Source organism: Eleutherodactylus coqui, chromosome 12 (genome assembly GCF_035609145.1).
Source record: "Eleutherodactylus coqui strain aEleCoq1 chromosome 12, aEleCoq1.hap1, whole genome shotgun sequence".
In the NCBI taxonomy this organism is placed as follows: domain Eukaryota; kingdom Metazoa; phylum Chordata; class Amphibia; order Anura; family Eleutherodactylidae; genus Eleutherodactylus; species Eleutherodactylus coqui.
Window position 1 is genome coordinate 66,182,911 of NC_089848.1, and position 23,596 is coordinate 66,206,506.

Sequence of the window (23,596 nt, forward strand, 5' to 3'; positions counted from 1 at the left end):
CTGGTCAGAGGATTTGGGGCCCAAGAAGTGGTGGATTCTGTCTTCTGAAGTATCTCTGAAAACTCTCGGGCCTACTGTTCCAACTGGGCATTGCCAATTTCCTCCGTGAGACCTCTTATTCTCTAGTTGTTTCTGCGATGACGTCAAGCAAGAATTATAACTCAGTGATCTGCTGGGAGTGTTGCGATAACTTGGGGGAGTGAGCATCCATGGTATTAGTAATTTGCTCCTGTGTGTCCTCTATCACCTCAATCCTCTGACCTGTGTGACTGATATCTTGTTGGAGGGCAGCAATGTCCTAATGAGAAGATTCAATTTAAAAAAAAATACTTAATTTCTATCTTTGTGGGTAGATCCCACAGGTGCTCTTTCCAATCCCAATCTTCCTGAATGATGTGGGATTCAGTGGGGGAAGGGCTCAGCTTCCTAGAACTTTGTAGTCCCTGTTTGGTCATTGTGGATGGTGGGCTGAATGTGAGGGACATCTCTGCAGACCCTGTCAAACTGTCAGCTCCCTCCTGGCCAATCTCCACCACATCCCCATTTCCCAGGGAATCTCATTTTTCCCCTTCTGGCTGGGACACATGGTGAAGGGGTGGGTGGGTGGGGGGGGGGGGAGCTGCGGCCATATTTTTTATTTCTCTTGGGGCTTTGTGTTGGGGGGGGGGGGGGGAGCCTTCTGGCATTGGGAACTTGTGCAGGGGGATCTCTTTCAGGGATATCCCCCCACCTCTGGCTGCACTAGTGCCCCACTACCTCTGCCTTTGGTGCACTATCTGGACCAACAGTGTCTCTCTGGGACTCCCCTTCACCCCCCCCCTGCTTTGTCTCCTCAGCAGGTGTGTGGCCAGCCGGAGCACACAGGGTAACTCCACCTGATGCCGCACTCCCTACCTGGAGGCTGTCTGCAGACACCTCGGGTATCTCTGTTCCGGCAGGTCCCCTCCGCTGTGATCCCTGTGACCGGCTCTCCTCCCACATGTCCCGCCGGCTCCTCTGTCAGCAGAGTCATCTTGCTCAGAGTGCTGCGCTCTCTCTGTACTTCAGAGGAAAGCCACCAGGCTCCCTCCCTGGGTGGTTGGGGCCTTCTTAGAACCCTCTTGAGTCTTTTTCTTCCCTATCCGGGCAGTCAAAGGGATCCAGGTCTCGTCTGAGGTCCGATTGCTGGTGCTGGAATCGGGCGCTGTGTGGAGATGCGACTTACTCCACCATCAGCCGGCCACGCCCCCCCACATACGACTTTTTGATAGCTTTTTATTGTATTTTTTCTTGGAGACAGAGTGACCAAAAAAGCGCATTTCTGGCGTTCTTTTTTTTTTTCTGACGATGTTCATTGTGCAGGGTAAAAAATGCACAACTTTGATCAGAGTTTTACAGACGCGGTGATACATAATATGCATTTTTGTTTTCTGATTTCTTTTATTGTAGATATAAGGCAATGAGAGGGAGGAGTCAGGGTATCCTCTGCATACAGTGCCCGTGACCTTGTGATAATGCGAGTGATAGAGTTCTGTTTGTTAACTTTTTGTTACCCAGCCAGACAAGGGGGAGTGGGTGGTGGGATAGAGCCATTCGGCTCCTGCCCCACAGCAGTTCAAAACATTTTTGCCAACAATTGATATTGCTGGTAAAAAATAAATACCAGTCTTATGATATAATTACCATTGGGGTTGGTCATTTGCCGGCTGGGTGGTAACCCTACGAGCCGTAGAAAATATTAGCGTGGGGCTGCGTTCCGTTTTACACTCCCCTTTCCATCATCCATAACTAGCACTAATTGCACCTTATGTCTAAGTGGAAATGGGCCCCCTTAAGCCACATTTGCATTTGATTTCATATGCATCCTTGGCTTCACCAGAGTTACAGCTGCATATGTTGCTTGACATGTATAATAATAATAATCCTTGTGTTAAACAATTTAATTTACCTCTAGAGATTTGCTAATAATTTGGTTCCATTTGCTGAAATTTGCCAACAAGTATTTTCTTCCAGGCTCTGCTGATTGTGGCCGAGCAGTACAGTTACCTATCATTATTCTTTCCTCCTCACAGTAATGTATCTCAAATGTTTCTTTATAACAAATGATGCAAAATCAGGGCCCTTGTGTGACAACAAGGACTTCCAGCACAACACTTTAATGTAGAAAACAACCGCACTTCACCCCAGAGAGACGGGTTTTCTAAACGACTTATTAATTCCCACTGCAAAAATAAATACCTAATGCCAAGTTTCACCAGGGGACGGGGATAGGGGCATTGTTATTTGTTTGCTCAATATAACAGTGCGGTCATTAAGGAAAAGTTTACATCCTGATTACGGCACATGCTTTTAACAAGCATGGGGGATGAACAGAAATATTCCAGTTTTTCATGTGTGAGGAATGCAAAGGCAAGGCAAAAAAATTATATCAACAATACAACATTCAGTAAGTATGCAGAATCTAATTACAAGCACCGGGGCGACAGCTCTAGGGAGCACATCTGCACTAGGAAACGGAAAATCAGGATATGCACTCAACACCAAAGCCAATGGCAATATACAGTAGCTTAAGGTGAATTACATACTTCTGTATGAGGGGAGAGGTCTTGCTTGCATAGATCTCTAGTGTCACATATGTAAGTACCATATTCACCTGAAACTACTGCTTAATGCCATTGGCCATGGTGTTGTGTAAGGGGTCACGGGTAACACACCCAGGTTCTTTTAGGATATGATGTGGAATAAGGAGAGGTAGGAACAAAAGGATAGATAATAGAGATGAACGAACGTACTCGTTTAGGGCGATTTCGCAATCGAACAGCGCTTTTTTCGAGTAACTGACTACTCGGGCGAAAAGATTCGGGGGCGCCGGGGGTGAGCAGGGGGTTGCAGAGGGGAGGGGAGAGAGAGCTCCCCCCTGTTCCCCACTGCTATCCCCAGCTCCACCACGCCGCCCCCCGGCGCCCGCCGAATCTTTTCGCCCGAGTAGTTAGTTACTCGAAAAAAGCGGGGCTCGAGTGCAAAAACACAGAGTACGCTCGCTCATCTCTAATAGATAACACTGAGTATTGATGTATTCACAAACATCCCGTCAAAAAAATCAACATAGAAATGAAATATATCACCGTAATTACTTTAAAACTATTGAGAAAGTCTGCAACTTAGTGGCCATGAATAACACAATTCAATCTGTATGATAGCCACAGTCCTTTGAAGGAGATACTTCCCCAAATTGTCTCAGTCCTGAGTAATCAGGGCTTTGTAAGCTAGGCAGGCCATCAAGGAATAGTCTCTATTAGTGTGCGCCACTAGCTAGTCAGAGACCGGTCTCTTATGTGCCTGGCAGCTGGGTCTTGGTTGATGTATAGCTCAAATGAGTCCTCTTTACAAGCTTTGTAGCAGTGGAGGTTTTGATGTGGTTACTACCCTACTGGGGTGGACAAATGGCTCCTGAAGCTGGGCAATCAAGTGGCTTGTTGAACCAGACGTTCTTGACACCAGTTGTCAGATCCAGCAGTCCTCGGCACAGCAGAACTGTCTCCTCTGAACTTTTCAGCAGCAGCAACCACCACTGCTCTGCTCAGCCATCTATTATTGTTTCTTAGATCCTTTTTCTGGACGTTTCCATGCACTTTCCTATTGAACATGTTCTGTAAGGTCATAGAATTGATTTCTGTTCACCATAGTCCCTGCTTGTATTGTAACTTCCCTCTAGTGGCCGACTTTAATATTGCAGTCTGTCCATTGACTTTAACGGGACTGCCTTTACACTAATTGTAGCACAGGCAGCTTGCAACCTGTTATAGTTGAGCGCCTATCCTGATTTTCCATTTTCTGTATGGCTTCACACAGCTCCCACGCCCATTTTTGCAGAGGTGGCAGCTCATCAAGAAAGGATTAGAACCATATGAAAATACATCTCCTTTAATTGTGTTTGGTTTACTCAGATATGCGTGGCATCACCCGATGCTGTACACCCGGTGGGTGGTTCAACTCTTCCAGCCATTTACTCTGCTTGAAAATAGGAGGCATCTATGTACCTCTGTAATACGTCATAGCTTGGTGTCCTTATTTTTTTTAGCAATGAATGCTGTATTGGATCCACACTGGACAAACAGGCGCATCCTGTAGCACTACCAGCTGTCCTAATTATTTGATTAGCACACCTGGAAGGGGGTAAATGGGAGGATTTTCTACCCTCTTTAACGAATACGTTCTGTGCTATAAGCCTTACTAACTTTGCAGCTACTCATGGCACCATAAAGCCAAGTGCTAGTTGTAGTCTTCTTATTTTCTCTGTTCTTAAAACTTTCTTAACACCATACTACTCTTCCATATTCACTTTGCGCTTTAGAGGTTTTTTGATTTGTCCATTTGTTACGTATGTACTAGAATATTGCTGCTACATAGCACATGTGCAAGCGTAGTGTAATGAGATCTCATCTTATACCTCTTTTACATGGGACGATTATCGTGCAAATCGCTTGATAATTGCGCCGTGTGAACGCATGCAGTGAAAGACTGATCAGTGATAAATCGATGATTGGATCTTTCATGCAGACCATAAAATCATTGTTGGTCTGTCACTGCATTGTTTTGTTAAACAGGCAGTCCTTCATCTATGAAAGATGGCATGTTTACTGTGAATGGAGGCGGGATGGAAGGAATAATCTTCAGCCCGCTCCGCCTCCATTCATTGACTAAGCATAGGAGCGATCGGCCTCACAAGGCATTGTATACAGCAGTTGGAGAAGATGCTGTGTTGTATCTTAAGGTGACTTCAGGTTGAGCAGTTTTGTATGGGTTTTTATATACTTGCATAAGTCAGACATTTCCCCCTATATTGGTCTCTTTCACATGTTTCGGCGACGCTGCTCCCTCGTAGGCTGTCTACCAGTCTCACAGCTCCAAACCTTGTTGCAAGTATTCTCATGTGTTAAGAACATAAAGAAGCCATCATTTATGTAATGTAATATGTAGATAGGTTTAAGGTGAGCAGATCTCTCTCTTTGTAGCTGGATGTTTGAACTAAGGGTGCTTTCACATGGGTGAGTGTGATTATTGGTGCAAAAAACTCTGACCAATACCACAACTGTAAAAATGCATCGCCTCACATTTATGTACTTATGATTGTGGACCGAGAGCAAGGCAGGTGGTTTGGGCTCCGCAACCAGAAAGGACGCACACGGGGTGGTCAAGTTAAGAAAAATGCATTTACTACAGGTTAATAAAGGCAAGTTAATGGTAAAAGAACAGGAATAAGGACAAGCAAAATACACAGTATAGTTGGAACAATTCAAGTTGGATTTCACAATATATTCCACGTTTACTATGTCCACCTCCACAGCACGGACACTGAAAGAACAATAGTCCCAAAACTATCCCTAACTGACCCTAACTTCACATTTGGGTGCGCACCCCTCTTACCGGTGGTCCGGGTGGACTGCTTACAGTGTGTAGAAGCGCGCGTTGGGGCCCAATGTCGTTCCTTTCTTGTATAGCGAAGCGTCCTCTCCTCGCGGTTATCACAATATCCGAGGCAATAAGATCCTTCTCAGCAGGCAGGAAAACAAAATGGATGAAATGAGATCCAACAGCAAGTAGCTCAGCACACTGACAGTCCTGCAGAATCCATACACCCCGGTGTGATATAAGCCAGGGTTGTGCAGTTACCGTCCGGTACTCAACAGCACTGCCAGTCTTTAGCTTTGGCAGCGATGTTCACAGCCACAATGTCAGTATTACTGGGTAGCCACTGGGCACAGTCCTTTCAGCATGGCTCCACTGAACATACTGTCTCTTTACACTCTGTCTGCCTCTGGACTGAATTACACACAGGTTAGCTGTACAGGAAAGTCCTCTAAGATCTCCACACACTCTCCATGCAGCACAGACACTTGGTTCTCTCTCTGCAAAGATGGCTGCTGCTCTCTCTGTGTCGTCACATCCTGCTTCCTTCTCATACTGGGTCTGCAGACAGGCAGGCTGACCTCATAGGGGTGTGTCCCTCCAGCATCACATTCCATTGCAGTGGCTGCTGTCGTAAAGGACCAGAATCACAGAAACACATATACATTCAACTTTAAGGCCTTAGTCAGACGGGCGATTTTTCGCGCGATTTGCGCATGCGCATGCGTCCGGCGATTTTATAAAACCATTGCTTTGCAATGGTATCGGACACATGAGCGCTTTTTATGCGTTCGTCCGATAAAGTATAGAACAAAAAATCGCAGATCACACCTATCTGCGATCTGCGATTCCTGTTCTCTTCTCTATATGCGCTCAGTGGGGCCGGTGGCAGCAGCGCCGACCCCATTGAGAACATATAGAAGACAAATCATTCTTCTCTGCTACAGCTGTAACAGCTGTGGCAGAGAAGAACGATGTTTGCCCATTGAATTCAATGGAGCGGCAATACAGCCGCTCCATTGAAAGCAATGGGCTGCCGGCGTGCACGGGGTGAATTGTCGGGAAGGGGTTAAATATATAAGCCCTTCCCTGCAATTCATCCTAAAATGTGTTAAAATAAAAAAAAATTGTATACTCACCTTTCCGCTGCAGCCGGAGTCCAGCCGCGGCCGCTGTCAGTTCTCCTGAACTGCTTCTCGGCACTATTCAGCCGGCGGGGCTTTAAAATCCCCACCTGCTGAATGATCTGCCTCTGATTGGTCGAAGCCCTGACCAATCAGAGGCCGGTTTCACTCACACACCCATTCATGAATTCATGAATGGGTGAGTGACTGCTGCCTCTCAGCGCTGAGCCAATCAGGGGCAGGTCTGACTCACATCCATTCATGAATTCATGAATGGGTGTGAGTGAGGCATGCCTCTGATTGGCTCAGCGCTGAGCCAATCAGGGGGCAGGTCTGACTCACACCCCCTTCACACCCACTGCAGGTCGGCCGCTCGGAGCTCCGGCTGCCGGGAGGTGAGTACATAGATATTTTTTATTTTTACACATTTTAGGATGGATTGCAGGGAAGGGCTTATATATTTAAGCCCTTACCGACAATTCATCCCGGGCTCGCCCGCAGCGCATTGCTTTCAATGGAGACGGCTGTATTGCCGTCTCCATTGAATGCAATGCGCTGGACAGCTCCGGCCCGTTTCTAATGAAACGCGGCTAGGAGCAGATTTTCGGGCGATTTGCGGGCGACTTGCGCGCACCGGTCACGCGATTTGCGGATGCGCATCCGTCATGCGATCCGCAAATCGCGCGAAAAAACGCTTGTCTGACTAAGGCCTAACACAGTATAAACAAATGGAACTTGGCACATCACTGGGCTGTATCTTACATGATTTTCACATGCATAAAAATTATTACTTCCAATAAAGAAAAAAAGTACTTCCAATAGTCTTCAATGGTAAAAATCACACACATGCATATCGTATCACATGAAAGTGAAATGCGATTTTTTAAAAGATTCCATAAACAAATAATAGGACATGCAAAATCCGCAGCATTTTCCCAAAAGACATAGAGTCAAAATTTGCAGATTGTGACTCGAAATAAACTGCGCTTCCGCAGCGGATTTCAGAAGAAACTGCCCTCTCCCTCACCTCTGAAGTCTTCATGCTCTTGGTGCTTCCTCTTTCTCCAAGGGATTGTCTTGTAGTGGGGAGAGGGGGGGCGGGGTTACAGGGCGATTCCCGAGGGCTTCCCTGAGAGAGTGGGAGCAGGGGGCAGAGCTAGAGATTTCCCCATAGGCCCACTCTCTGTCTCCCTGCTATGCGGAAATCCCAAAGCCATGCAGGGGTTCTTCTTCTCTCTCCTCCTAGAGCAGCTGCGCTTTTTAAAGCACGGCTGCTCCAGTGAATGGGCGATTTTCATGCGCATGAAGCTTGGGTCTTCTGCACATTGCCAGTTCACACGATTTTTGCACACGCGAGCAAAAAAAAAACACTCGTGTGATGGAGGCCTAAGGCTGGAAGAAGCTTGTGTTGGAGTGCTGCTGATAGCTTTGGCTGTAACCCCTGAATTTCAGCATGCAGCAAGCACTGCTGTTTGAGGGAATTGCTAGCGGAATTGCTGTGGACATTCTGCAGTGTGTACAGTAGAAGGCAAATGAATGAGGTTTTACAAATCTCCTTCAGCCGTTGCAGTTTTTTTCTGCTGCAAAATGTCTATTTATATTGCGGAAACTGCAGTATCTGCAGCAGATTTTCGCCATAAGGATCATCGGTTAAAATTAAAAACCTCACCGTAATCTGCAAAAATAAGTATTGTTGCAGTTTTTGCAGCTTTTCCACAGTTTGATGTTTGTTAATAAAGCTTGCTCATGTGACCTCAGGAGCAGGAACTACTACCGTATCACAAAAGCGCAACACATTCCGCAGCAGGAAATCCACACATATACAAAAAACACAGCAAATTCTGCTTTTCAAAAGTTCTCTTATGACTATTGAATGACTGCAGCAGTTCCGCTAATATATGGTGATCCTACCTAAAAGTAGAGTGCTCACCCTGATGAAAGCGACCCCATATAAACCTGGGGCAGCCCTGACTTTCTCTAGTTTTTGACAGGGAATGTCATAGAAAATAGATGTTACTCAAATAAATACACCACAAATGTACAGGAAACAAGATGTAACAATGCAACAGACAGAATAAATAACCAGACATGTATCTGAACTGAAATACAGGACTGCATGAAAAAGCTACTGACTTGACCAGAAACACCTTCATTGAGTAAGAGTTGGAATAAATGTATACAGACTAATGCTGATTGGCCGGCTGAGCTACTCAACTCCCAGTTGACCAATTCATCCGCATACATACAGAGAAGTGTCCCCATCGGTGTCCAGCCCTGAAATGAACTATGCATGCACCAGCATGCGCATCACGTGGACCTAGGCTGATGCTATGACGTCATCCTGTGGACCTAGGCTGATGCTATGACGTCATCCTGGTCCCAATACTCCAACATGGCCGGCAAACCATAAGAGGCATAGAAACATGTTGTATATATTTGGAAAACCCCTTTAACACAGGACTCCCCTCTATTTACTCTCAATTAAAATGGATTTTCCAGCATAGACAACCTTTATAATTTGCACGATTGTTAGAAGTGTGTTGCAGCTTGTGCAGTCCATGTTTTCCATTGGGTGAATTATATACTGGCTTCACCCAATATCACCTGGCTGTTATTTAACAAAAAGAGATCACGTTTTTTTCCAGTAAGTCTATAAAATCCAAGTCTTTTTCGTGATCATTTATTTACTTAGCTCTACCATTTGCTGATTAATAAAATGCACAAAGGTAATTTCAGAGAGGCCGCTTCTTACAGGAAGCATTATGGGATTCATTATTCTAATAATAGCATGCGTTATACTTATTGTTGCCTTAGCTGACTTTCTTCTATTAGGGGCTGTTCAATCAAAATTGTGTTTTTGTGCTGGTGATTTGGTTAAGAACATAATAACTATTTCCTCTCAAATGGATTTACTGAAAACATTTATGCATGAAAAGTACCGAAAGTAGATTATTGTTTGGACAAATAACAGAGGAAAGAGCTGCCTGTAAACCATACATTAGCACTTAAATGAGCAAATAGGAAGCACACTGGACAAATTTACAGGCACATTTAATAGAAATTCTAGAAATTAGTTCTATTCAAATACTTCTATAATCCCATATAATTGTAATGATACGCTCAGCATAACAAGGAGTCAGAAGGGCCTGCTGAATTAATCACCTATAGCATTTATCCTTTGCTCTAGAATTGCTGCAGTCATAGTCATTAGTGATAAGTAGAGATGAGCGAGCGTACTCGCTAAGGCAAATTACTCGAGCGAGTAGTGCCTTATGTGAGTACCTGCCTGCTCGTCTCAAAAGATTCAGGTGGCGGGGGGCAGGGAGCGGCGGGGGAGAGCGGGGAGGAACAGGGGGGAGATCTCTCTCTCACTCCCCCCCCCCGCTCCCCCCTGCTTACTCCCGCAACTCACCGCTCTCTCCCGCCGGCACCCAAATCTTTTGAGAAGAGTGGGCAGGTACTCGCATAAGGCACTACTCGCTCGAGTAGTTTGCCTCAGCAAGTACGCTCGCTCATCTCTAGTGATAAGAGAACTTTTGAAAAGTAAAGTTCTGCAGGTTCACCGAACTTTTGCCAAAAAGTTCAGTTCAGTCCGAATTAAGGCCCACTTAGACACAACGATTATCGCTCAAAATTCCCTCAAAAGCCCCGCTTGCCTTCTGCGTCCTCTGCCTAGAGCACTTAGCTATATAACAGTCGGGCGCTCCATGCAGAAAACATCTGGATGCAGAAGACAAGTGGGGACATCCCGCTTGTATTCTGCATCCTCCGCTCCGAGCGCTCGGCTGTATAACAGCTGGGTGCTCAAAGCGGGGGAACAGCTGTATGTAGAAGACAAGCGGGGACACCCCACTTGTCTTCTGCATCCTCCGCTGGCAGCGCAAGGTGATAGCTCATCTTGAGCGATCATCTTGCGCTGTAAATGACACAACGATTATCGTTCAAAAGTCACATGAGTGACATCTTTTGAGTGATAATTGTTGTGTCTAAATGGGCCTTTAGTTTGAACTGAAACAGAAGTTCACCAAAACTGGTGTATAACACGATCTTAGAGCTATAAAAACCCTGTATAACACTCAGACAATGTATTACGACCAGTATTCAGGACTTGAGTGAACTGAACCAGCAGAACCCAATTTCAGTTAAAACTTTGCTAAAAGCTCGATTTGGGTTCATAGTGAACCAAACTTTTATCTACGTTTGATCTAAAACAAGGTTCAACTGGTTCGGTTCATTCAACACTAATGTTGACAGTTTCTTGTCTACTCATAGCACACAAACATGTAGCTATTATTTCTGTATGCATTGGCATCTATTAAACAACAAACCCCAGAAGATAAAGGACACTGTTAGGCCGGCTACCCGGGGCAGACACGGGCATAGCTCTGCTCTTCTTGTGTGACTAGCTTTTACCCGTTTAGTTTCCATCAGCACTGCAGAAGTTAATCCTCCCCACTGCTCTCACCCTAGCTGCAGGGTAATTGGCTATTACCCTCCTATCTAGCTGTACTGGGAATCCTCTTCCTTGCCCGAGTATTGGTGTGTGTTTGTCACCCAGCTAAGGCCTCCTGCTCCTGACTTAAGCATCTTCCCCGATTTCTGGTATCTTACCTGGTTTCCATTTGCACTCTGCCTATCCCGACACCATACCTGGTCCTGTTCATAGCTCAGACTGTTTACAGTGCTTTGCACCAGTGTCTCTAACTCCTGTGGATCAGCTGCCATCCACACTGGGACTACTCCAGGAGGTAGCGGCCTGCTCAGTTTTCCACTGCAAAATCCAGATCTCTGTACATGGGATAAAGGGTGAATACCAGGAAACCATCAGGACAACACCCTTAGGTTTAGCCCAAAGCCAAATCGGTTTGTTGGCACAGTGGGTCCACACCCGCTGTCCTTAACAGACACCATGAACTACAGAACAGATGGTGGTCCAGGATTAATTTGTGTTGGTAGAATTAAATTCAACTACAGTAAATCCAATGTGGTAGACTGGAGAGTTGCGATACCCCCATCTGGGTTGGCGTTGTTAGGGATGTCGAGGTACAAAATCACTCGACAGTGCGATCATCAGAGAGCAGATAGAGATCTGAAATGAGAAAATCAACTCACCCAGAACAGGCAAAGAATTCAGTCTGGACAAGGACATAATGGAGGGCAGGTTCGACCCTACTGGTATAATGGAAGTAGGGGTCACTAGGAAATTCATGAATTATGTGAATATGCTTACCCTTATAGCTTATAGAAACTTTTTCTAAATAACCCAGGGTAAACTATGGTTTATTTTTTTTTCTAACTACAATAAGGCACCATGTTCTAATGTATCAGGGCATGGCACATTTTAGAACAAGAGGTTGCTTACTTAAAACAACCCTCAGGTCCTGGGCAAACGAATACGGCTGCACCGCTTCTCTGACTATCTGATGCACACTACATTGGTATGGCATTGGTCATCTAAGCCACTACACACTACTTTGATTGGCCAGCACTGCTCACATGTGCAGCACTGGACAATCAGAGCAATCTTAGATTAGCAATGCTCTGTGTGCATGAGATAGTTAGAGAAGTGATCTGACCATCTTTGTTTGTCTGGGACTGGAGGGTTCTTTAAAGAGGTTGTCCTCTGGCTGGAACCCCCTTTATGATCCAGAATGGTATGTATGCTCTAGTGGGCCAAAGCTATGCTTGTACTGGATGGACAGAGATTTATCTCAATGGCCATCATGTAATACTATATTTTCTCAGCAGCAGCTCATATCTGTCTGCCCATGGCTTTGTTGGGGATGACTGAAGCAGCATCTATCTGAAAGAGATTATCAGTGATGAGACAATCCATTAAACCAAAAGGGGGAAAGGTGAAGAATGTTTGGGAAATTCACTTTTTATTATCTTTCTTATGACGGTGTATTTCTAACTTCTGTGAAATGATTTCTTGTGTATATTAATATTTTCTTTGAGCCCTCCCCACTGGAAAAACCTGCTATGAATGTGCTCCTGCTCAACGACTCACAAAAGTGACTTCAAAAATAACATTATTGTAGTGAGTTGCATTGTGTTGCTGTGCGCCGGCTGCAATCAGGAAGTGGAGCCAGGGTGATGTCACCATGTTGGCCTCAGCCCATGTAACTGTGTATTCAGTGCATGTGCCCTGTCATTCGGCATTCGGTGCCAATAAGTGACTTCTTCCTATCAATGCTGTAGGCCCTTAAGGTGTCATCTGTCAGAAATTCCTCAGTTGGCTCTGTGTTTAATGGGCCTTTCTTTATAATCCTGCTACAACATCTCTTGTGGTATATGAGCTGATTGGCTGATAGGGAGGTATTTCCCATAACCGACAAATAAGCCATTGTGGAAGTATATTTACTCCAGGCCCGCCTTTACATGGACGCCGGTTATTGTCCTTCCCGAGGTGTTTGGTGAATAATGGACTCCTGTCAGCTAGGTACCTGTGGTTATTTATTCTGTGTGGCCTATTTACTTCTACCAAATACTGAGTTGTATACGTTGCTCTTTCAATTTGCATTAAACATCTTCCTTATCCTCCATCTAGCGACAGACTAGGCCTTCTAGGTACCTGATGTAGGGCTGCGATCGCCCTGCTTTTAGGCAGGGTCTGCCTCTCCAAAGTTAGTTAGGCATAGCATTCCCATCTCTGTATTTCTTTCACCATTACTTGTAGTTTGTATTCCCCACATTTTGGTGCTATTGTGTATGTCTATATTGGTCCATTGCAGACATTAATTATGTCTTGGTCTGATGTGTTGGGGATGTCCATAGATAGGGGTGTAACTAAAGCCTCAGGGGCCCGGGTGCAAAAGTTCTGCTCGGGCCTCCCCCCATCTGTAACTGTACCCATACCTAGACTGTGCTGCATAGAGCTACAAAACAAATTTACATACATGATCTAGACCCTTGGGATAAGCTTTCTAAACATGACTTATTTCCTGGACCACATAAAAATTTGCTTGTAGCTCCTTAGACTAATTTCACATAAATAATGGCCCGATATCACGCTCACCAATCTGGATACAAGGCATTTTTGTATCAAAAATGTCTCCCATTACTCCAACTCCAGGGAAGTAGAAATCCTCCGCCACTGCTGAAATCAATGGGAGATGCAATGCGAGGGTACATCAAAAGATAGGGCTGCAGAGACCTCATATCACCTGCATATAATTAGATATGTATAGCTGGTATAATTTATACATCACCTGTATATTTTCCAGCAGGATAATGCTCAGCCGCACACACAAGGGGGTCACAAGAATGCCTCCACAACATTGCCACATTTCCGTGGCTGCCCGGTCACCAGATTAATATATAGGACCATCTGGGATGCCAATTTTGACAGCCAATGAGTTTGGATGATCTAGAAGCTCAGTAATAGCAAATGAATGTGGAGCGATATGCCACAGGATACCAGACAGAACCTTCATGCCCAGCTGTATCACATCTTATATCCAAGCTAGAAGTGGTACAACAGGGTACTAGAGCCTCCATCCCCACTGTATCACATCTTTTATCCAAGCTAGAGGCGATACAACAGGGTACTAAATCTCCCTGGCCCACCCATATCACATCTTGTATCCAAGCTAAAGGCGGTACAACAGGGTACTAGAGCCTCCATGCCACCCCATATCACATCTTTTATCCAAGCTAGAGGTGGTACAACAGTAAACTAGAGCCTCCATACCTAACTATATCACATCTTGTATCCAAGCTAGAGGCGGTACAACTGCGTACTAGAGCCTCCATGTCTGCCCGTATCGCTTCTTGTATCCAAGCTAGAGGTGGTACAACAGGGTACTAGAGCCTCCATGCCGACCTGTATCACATTTTACATCCAAGCTAGAGGCAGTACACAGGGTACTAGAGCCTTCATGCCCACCTGTATCACATTTTACATCCAAGCTAGAGGTGGTACAACAGGGTACTAGAGCCTCCATGCCCGCACGTATCAAATCTTACGTGCACGCTAGAGATGGTACAACAGGGTACTAGAGCCTCCATGCCGACTGTAACACATCTTGTATCCAAGCTAGAGGCGGTACAACAAGGTAATAGAGCCTCCATGCCTGCTCATAACACATCCCACATGCATGCTAAAGTTGGTACAACAGGGTACTAGAGCCTCCATGCCCACCCATATCACATCTTGTATACCCCAGCCACAGTGTGAGGAGAGCAGGGTGCGCAGATGCCGTGCAATTTGTTCCCAGGAGCAGTGGTATGATGACATAATCATCTGGCTATACTCCGCTGTGTGCACAGCTTCGGCATCCCCTCCTCCCCGCCTCCAACAGCCACACATTACTGGCTGCACTAATCATGCAGCCGGCAGTGCGACCGTCCGGCAATACACTCAGTGTGCATTTTGTGCATGACAGGAGCCTCTGTGCCCTCTCCGCACAGGGGCCGGGTTGCAATTATGATCACTGCAACCCCTAGTGGTACGCCTATGTCCATAAAGGGCGCGGTACTTGCACTCTGCACAAATGTAACGCTATGTAGGTAATTATCTAATATAATCTACAATGTAGCTCCAATGTAGATGTAGACTTTCAAATCTACCTTTAAATGTACCTTTGTGAATGTACTGAATGATATCCTCCAACATGCTCAGCAAACATCCAACCTGCAGCTGTGCAGCTGGACCCCTTATCAAATAGATCTGTCATCGGAAAGAACAAAGGCCATCTGGATCATGTCACGTCTTTTTTTTTTACTCGACAGCTCGCAGCTGGTTTAAGTCAAACAGTGTCTTAAAACCATCACCCTTCTATTTTTACTTCCATGGGTTTATTTTTTCAGAATCGCACATTTAGAGTACAGAGTGTTTATGTTAGGAGCTGCAATATTCCTGTCAGCTGATTAATGGGATTAGAAGTACGAAATAATCCCGGACCATTGGACTGTATGTGAATTCTTCAATAAGATTAAAAATAAAACAAAGCCCCCCCCCAAGGGCTACATTTACACTTAGTGTTGGGGTACGTTCACATGTTGTGGATTTTGATGGGAATCCACATGAAAATCTACAGTATATTTCTCTCTGCTCCAAAATCCATGTCAAAATCCGCCCAATTTCATTTTTTGAGGGTATGTCTACACGTGGCTGTGGGATGTCCACCATGGAAATTCCACTGCAAATTCTGCAGCATTTCCGTATCCAAAAAAGTCAAAATTTGCATCATCAGTGCGGGACCTGACTGGAAATCAGCTGATGAGGTGATGCGGAAGTGTCCAGTGGCGCTAGGCTCAGTACAGGCCGCCAGCTGATGGTGAAGGAAGTGCTGACGGCCAAAGACTTTGGAGGCGAGCAGTGAACCTCCTGAAGGTGTGGATTTTTACTATGTTTTTGATGTGGAAATGCTATTAAATTTCAGCAATATTCTCCCGAGTGTAAACATACCCTAAGGGCTTATTCAGACGTCCGTATATTGGCCGGGTTTTCACTCCTGGCCGATATACGGTGTCCCTTTCTGCAGGGGGAGGAGGCGGGCTGGGATGCATTGCAGCATCTCGGCCACAAGTTGCGTTCACGCCTAGTGTGCACCTAGCAGTAAACAGCTATTGCAGTTTCAGCAAATAAAGGTTCTAAAGTTATTCAGTTTTCTAATATACTTTCTGTATCAATTCCTCACGGTTGTTAGTAGTCATTTAACCTGCACTGCATACTCCAAGCGGATGGATATTTGTTTCTGGTAGGGATGCACAATAGAGATGAGCGAGCATACTCGTCCGAGCTTGATGCTCGTTCGAGTATTAGGGTGCTCGAGATGCTCGTTACTCGAGACGAGCACCACGCGGTACTCGTCTCGATTAAACGAGCACTGACCATTGAATTCAATGGAGCCGGCAATACAGCTGGCTCCATTAAAAGCAATGGGCTGCCGGCGATCGCGGGATGAATTGTCGGGAAGGGGTTAAATATATAAGCCCTTCCCTGCAATTCATCCAGAAATGTGTAAAAAAAAATATATATATATATACTCACCTGGTCCCGGCAGACGGAGTTCAGCGCGGCCAGCGGCAGTTCTCCTGAACTGCTCTGAACAGCTGTGAGTAGTATTCAGCAGCCAGGGATTTAAAATCCCCGCCTGCTGAATGAGCTGCCTCTAATTGGTCACAGCCTGACCAATCAGAGGCAGATTCCACTCACACACCCATTCATGAATTTATGAATGGGTGTGTGACTACTGCCTCTGATTGGCTCGGCGGGACCAATCAGATGAGAGGCAGCAGTCACTCACCCATTCATAAATTCATGAATGGGTGTGTGAGTGGAATCTGCCTCTGATTGGTCAGGCTGTGACCAATTAGAGGCAGCTCTTTCAGCAGGCGGGGATTTTAAATCCCCGACTGCTGAATACTACTCACAGCTGTTCAGAGCAGTTCAGGAGGACTGCCGCTGGCCGCGCTGAACTCCGTCTGCCGGGACCAGGTGAGTATATATACACTACCGTTCAAAAGTTTGGGGTCACCCAAACAATTTTGTGTTTTCCATGAAAAGTCACACTTATTCACCACCATGCGTTGTGAAATGAATAGAAAATAGAGCCAAGACATTGACAAGGTTAGAAATAATGATTTGTATTTGAAATAACATTGTTTTTACATCAAACTTTGCTTTCGTCAAAGAATTCTCCTTTTGCAGCAATTACAGCATTGCACACCTCTGACATTCTAGCTGTTAATTTGTTGAGGTAAGCTTGTGAAATTGCACCCCACGCTTCTAGAAGCATCTCCCACAAGTTGGATTGGTTGGATGGGCACTTCTGGCGTACCATACGGTCAAGCTGCTCCCACAACAGCTCAATGGGGTTCAGATCTGGTGACTGCGCTGGCCACTCCATTACCGATAGAATACCAGCTGCCTGCTTCTGCTGTAAATAGTTCTTGCACAATTTGGAGGTGTGTTTAGGGTCATTGTCCTGTTGTAGGATGAAATTGGTTCCAATCGAGCGCTGTCCACTGGGTATGGCATGGCGTTGCAAAATGGAGTGATAGCCTTCCTTATTCAGAATCCCTTTTACCCTGTACAAATCTCCCACCTTACCAGCACCAAAGCAACCCCAGACCATCACATTACCTCCACCATGCTTAACAGATGGCGTCAGGCATTCTTCCAGCATCTTTTCATTTGTTCTGCGTCTCACAAACGTTCTTCTTTGTGATCCAAACACCTCAAACTTGGATTCATCCGTCCACAACACCTTTTTCCAGTCTTCCTCTGTCCAATGTCTGTGTTCTTTTGCCCATCTTAATCTTTTTCTTTTATTGGCCAGTCTCAGATATGGCTTTTTCTTTGCCACTCTGCCCTGAAGCCCAAAATCCCGCAGCCGCCCCTTCACTGTAGATGTTGACACTGGTGTTTTGCGGGTACTATTTAATGAAGATGCCAGTTGGGTACCTGTGAGGCGTCTGTTTCTCAAACTAGAGACTAATGTGCTTATCTTCTTGCGTACCGTATATACCGGCGTATAAGACGACTTTTGAACCCCGAAAAATCGGGTCTGAAGTCGGGGGTTGTCTTATGCGCCGGTAATACAAAAAAAAAAAAGTGTAAAAAAAAAAAAAATCATTACTCACCTCCCCCGGCGTTCTGTCGCGCTCCGGCAGGATGTCGCTCGCTCCTCGTCCCCGGCGCAGCATTGCTTTCTGAATGCGGGGCTTGAAATCCCCGCTTCCAGAAAGCTAGTACACACGCCGGCAGCCATGACAGCATTGAATGGCTGTGATTGGCTGAAGGCGCACGTGTTAGCAATCACAGCCATTCAATGATGTCATTGAATAGTGTGATTGGCTGAAGCCACGTGTGTTTTAGCCAATCACAGCCATTCAATGATGTCATGGCTGCCAGCGTGTGTATTAGCTTTCTGAAAGCGGGGATTTCAAGCCCCGCATTCAGAAAGCAATGCTGCGCCGGGGACGAGGAGCGAGCGACATCCTGCCGGAGCGCGACAGAACATCGGGGGAGGTGAGTAATGAATTTTTTTTTTCTCCACTGTATACCGGCGTATAAGGTGAAAGTTGGGGGGTCGTTTTATACGCCCCGTCGCCTTATACGCCGGTATATACAGTAGTTGTGCAACGCGGCCTCCCACTTCTTTTTCTACTCTGGTTAGAGCCTGTTTGTGCTGTCCTCTGAAGGGAGTAGTACACACCGTTGTAGGAAATCTTCAATTTCTTAGCAATTTCTCGCATGGAATAGCCTTCATTTCTAAGAACAAGAATAGACTGTCGAGTTTCAGATGAAAGTTCTCTTTTTCTGGCCATTTTGAGCGTTTGATTGACCCCACAAATGTGATGCTCCAGAAACTCAATCTGCTCACAGGAAGGTCAGTTTTGTAGCTTCTGTAACGAGCTAGACTGTTTTCAGATGTGTGAACATGATTGCACAAGGGTTTTCTAATCATCAATTAGCCTTCTGAGCCAATGAGCAAACACATTGTACCATTAGAACACTGGAGTGATAGTTGCTGGAAATGGGCCTCTATTCACCTTTGTAGATATTGCACAAAAAAACAGGCATTTGCAGCTAGAATAGTCATTTACCACATTAGCAATGTATAGAGTGCATTTGTTTAAAGTTAGGACTAGTTTAAAGTTATCTTCATTGAAAAGTACAGTGCTTTTCCTTCAAAAATAAGTACATTTCAATGTGACCCCAAACTTTTGAACGGTAGTGTATACCTTTTATTTTTACACATTTCTGGATGAATTGCAGGGAAGGGCTTATATATTTAACCCCTTCCCGACAATTCATCCCGCGATCGCCGGCAGCCCATTGCTTTCAATGGAGCCAGCTGTATTGCCGGCTCCATTGAATTCAATGGGCTAACATCGTTCTGCCGGGACAAGGTGAGTATATATTTTTTAATTTTTACACATTTCTGGATGAATTGCAGGGAAGGGCTTATATATTTAAGCCCTTCCCGACAATTCATCCCGCGATCGCTGGCAGCCCGTTGCTTTCAATGGAGCCAGCTGTATTGCCGGCTCCATTGACAGTGCGGGGGGGGGGGGGGGGGAGGGGGTGCTCGCTCATCTCTAATGCACAATGGTTTTTGGCCTTAGGGCCACATTTGTCACATTGAACTCTTCCCAAGGGTTGCAGTAAAACTTAGTGGGGTATTATCATCTGAGGTATTTATGGCATAGTCAACAGTATATGAATGTCTCATAGGAGCTAGTTCCACTTTCAGGCCTACCCCCTATTAGGAGAATGGGGATCCCCTTTTTCTTCAAAGGAAGACACCATGCATGCGGCTTTCTCCATTGTAGTTTATGTGAGTTGCTGAAACAGCCCGCACCTCAAAAACATCTCCACAATCTGCCCTTTACTTACTGCGGATGCATCAAAAACATTTATTTTTGCCTTGATCCAATCTCAGCTTTAATTATTGCAACTTACTATTAATCGATCTTCCTCTTATTAAATTCTCTGCCAGCCTCATTTTATCATCCAACTGCTACAACAGTGCCTCCACCCTGTGCCAGTCACTACACTGATGCCTCCACCCTGTGCCAGTCACTGTACTGATGCCTCCCCCCTGTGCCAGTCACTAAAATAATGCTTTCCCCCTGTGCCAGTCACTACACTGATGCCTCCACTTTGTGACAGTCACTACACTGATGCCTCCACCCTGTGCCAGTCACTACACTGATGCCTCCACCCTGTGCCAGTCACTATACTGATACCTTCACCCTGTGCCAGTCACTACACTGATGCCTCCACCCTGTGCCAGTCACTGTACTGATGCCTCCCCCCTGTACCAGTCACTACAATAATGCCTTCCCCCTGTGCCAGTCCCTACACTGATGCCTCCTCCTGTGCCAGTCACTACACGGATGCCTCCCCCTGTGCCAGTCACTACACTGCTGCCTCCACCCTGTACCAGTCACTACACTGATGCTTCCCCCCTGTGCCAGTCACTGCACTGATGCCTCCCACCTGTGCCAGTCACTGCACTGATGTCTCCCACCTGTGCCAGTCACTACACTGATGCCTCCACCCTGTGTCAGTCACTACACTGATGCCTCCACCCTGTGCCAGTCACTACACTGATGCCTCCACTCTGTGCCAGTCAGCAGGGGCGTAGCTAGAGGCTCATGGGCCCGGTGCAAAAGTTTAGCTTGGGGCCCCCTTCCAGACCCCTCCAACCCCCACTCTATTTTACGGCTACTCCTTGTATCACTTTTAGCTACATTACTGTTTTTTTTAAATGATCCATCAATGGATTATTAGTAGAGATGAGCGAGCACCCAAATGCTCGGGTCCTCGTTATTCGAGTTGAGCTTTTCGTAAAATTCGAGAGCTCTACTTGAGTAACTAACCCCATTGACTACAATGGGAGACTTGAGCATTTTTTGTATAGGACCCGCCGGGTACCGAGCTTCTTGTTTTTGGTTCGTGTGTGTTCTCTCCCTCTCTTTCTCCCTCCAAGCCAGCCAAAAAAACTGCCATTGACGTGCACAGCGTCGCAGCGGGGAAGGGGCCAAAACTGGGGCGGGGTCGAACATGGCGTGATGCTCGCTCGAGTAGCGAGCACCATCGTGTATGCTAAAACTCGGACGAGCATCAAGCTCGGAAGAGTACGTTCGCTCAACTCTAATCATTAGTAATCAGGGGTTTTAGCAGAGTTTTAAAACATCCAGAACTCAAGCCTCAAGGCACGCTTTGCTTCCCCAAGAAAGGAAAAAATAATTTTATATATATATATATATATATATATATATATATATATATATATACACACACACATATACATACACATACATTGGAGATATCATATTAACAATATATACAACATCACACGTAACACCCCTCGTTCCCCCCACTCCCCTTCACACAAAACACTCCTCGCCCCCCCCCCCACTCCCCATCACACAGAACACCCCTCGCCCCCCCCCCCCCCACTCCCCATCACACGGAACACCCTTTGCCCCCCCAACCACTCCCCATCACACGGAACGCCCCTCGTTCCTCCTCCACTTCCGATCACACAGGATGCCCTTTGTTCTCCTTCCCCCCACTCCCCATCCCACAGGGTCCCCCTCTTTCCCCCCCGAACACACAGGATCCCCCTCGTCCCCCCATCACACAGATCCCCCTTGTTCTCCCCCATCACACAGGGTCCCCCTCGTTCTCTCCCCCCATCACACAGGATCCCCCTCGTTCTCCCGCCCCCATCACACAGGGTCCCCCTCTTCACCCCCCATCACACAGGGTCCCCCACATTCTCCCCTTGCCCTCCATTAAACAGGATCCCCCTTGTTCTCCCCATCACACAGGGTCCCACTCGTTCTCTCGCCCCCATCACACAGGATCCCCCTTGTTATCTCCCCCCTCCATCACACAGGGTCCCCCCCCCCGTTCTCTCCCCCATCACACAGGATCCCCCTCGTTCTCCCCCCATCACACAGAGTCCCCCTCGTTCCCCCGCCTCTCCATCACACAGGGTCCCCCTCGTTTTCTCCCCCCATCACACAGGGTCCCCCTCGTTCACTCCCCCACATCACACAGGATCCCCCTCGTTCTTTCCCCCCTCCATCACACAGGGTCCTCCCCCCGTTCTCTCCCCCCTCCCCACCATCACACAGGATCCCCCTCGTTCTCTCCCTCCCATCACACAGGGTCCCCCTCTTTCCCCCCGAACACACAGGATCCCCCTCGTCCCCCCCATCACACAGATCCCCCTTGTTCTCCCCATCACACAGGGTCCCCCTCGTTCTCTCCCCCCATCACACAGGATCCCCCTCGTTCTCCCCCCATCACACAGGGTCCCCCTTGTTCTCTCCCCCATCACACAGGGTCCCCCTCGTTCTCTCCCCCCCATCACACAGGTTCCCCCTCGTTCTCTCCCCCATCACACAGGCTCCCCCTTGTTCTCTCCCCCATCACACAGGGTCCCCCTCGTTCTCTCCACCCATCACACAGGGTCCCCCTCGTTCTCTCCCCCCATCACACAGGCTCCCCCTTGTTCTCTCCCCATCACACAGGGTCCCCTCGTTCTCTCCCCCATCACACAGGGTCCCCCTCGTTCTTCCCCCTCCATCACACAGGGTTCCCCCCCGTTCTCACCCCCTCCCCCCATCACACAGGATCCCCCTCGTTCTCCCCCCATCATGCAGGGTCCTCCTCGTTCCTCCAACCCTTCCATCACACAGGGTCCCCCTCGTTCTCTTCCCCCCATCACACAGGGTCCCCCTCGTTCTCCCCCCATCATGCAGGGTCCTCCTCGTTCCCCCAACCCTTCCATCACACAGGGTCCCCCTCGTTCTCTTCCCCCCATCACACATGGTCCCCCTCGTTCATTCCCCCCCCATTACACAGGATGCCCCTCATTCTCTCCCCCCCTCCATCACACAGGGCCCCCCCCCCCGTTCTCTCACCCCTCCCCTATCACACAGGTTCCCCCCTCGTTCTCCCCCCCATCACACAGGGTCCCCCTCATTCCCCCCCCCCCTCCATCACACAGGCTCCCCCTCGTTCTCTCACCCCATCACACAGGGTCCCCCTCGTTCTCTCCACCCATCACACAGGGTCCCCCTTGTTCTCTCCCCCCATCACACAGGGCCCCCCTTGTTCTCTCCCCTCCCCCCATCACACAGGGTCCCCCTCGTTCCCTCCCCCCCTTGTCACACAGGGTCCCCCTCGTTCCCTCCCCCCCATCACACAGGGTCCCCCTCATTCCCTCCCCCCATCACACAGGGTCCCCCCCCCTCGTTCTCCCCCCATCACACAGGGTCCCCCCTCGTTCTCCCCCCCCCCTCATCACACAGGGTCCTCCCTTGTTCTCTCCTCCCTCCGTATTACACAAAGTCCCCCCCTCATTCTCTCCCCCCCATCACACAGGTCCCGCTCACTGACCGCAGTTACTTTCACTAATGTCTCTGCACAGGACAGCAGCTTCTCCTGCACACCGGCGCTTCCTCCCGGACCTCTGCTCAGACTCCTCCCCTATCTGGTTCTGCACTGAGATCATCAGAGGTGAGGAGTCTGAACAGAGGTCTGTGAGGAAGCGCTGATGTGCAGGAGAAGCTGTCGGCCCGCGCAGAGACATTAGTGAAAGTAATGC

At 47.4% G+C, this 23,596-nt stretch overlaps 1 protein-coding gene across 1 annotated transcript in view; it reads left to right on the forward strand.

Annotated features, from left to right (window-relative positions):
• Nucleotides 1-23,596, forward strand: part of HDAC9 (histone deacetylase 9) — a 508,513-nt gene that overhangs the window by 63,522 nt on the left and 421,395 nt on the right. The window lies entirely within an intron of this gene.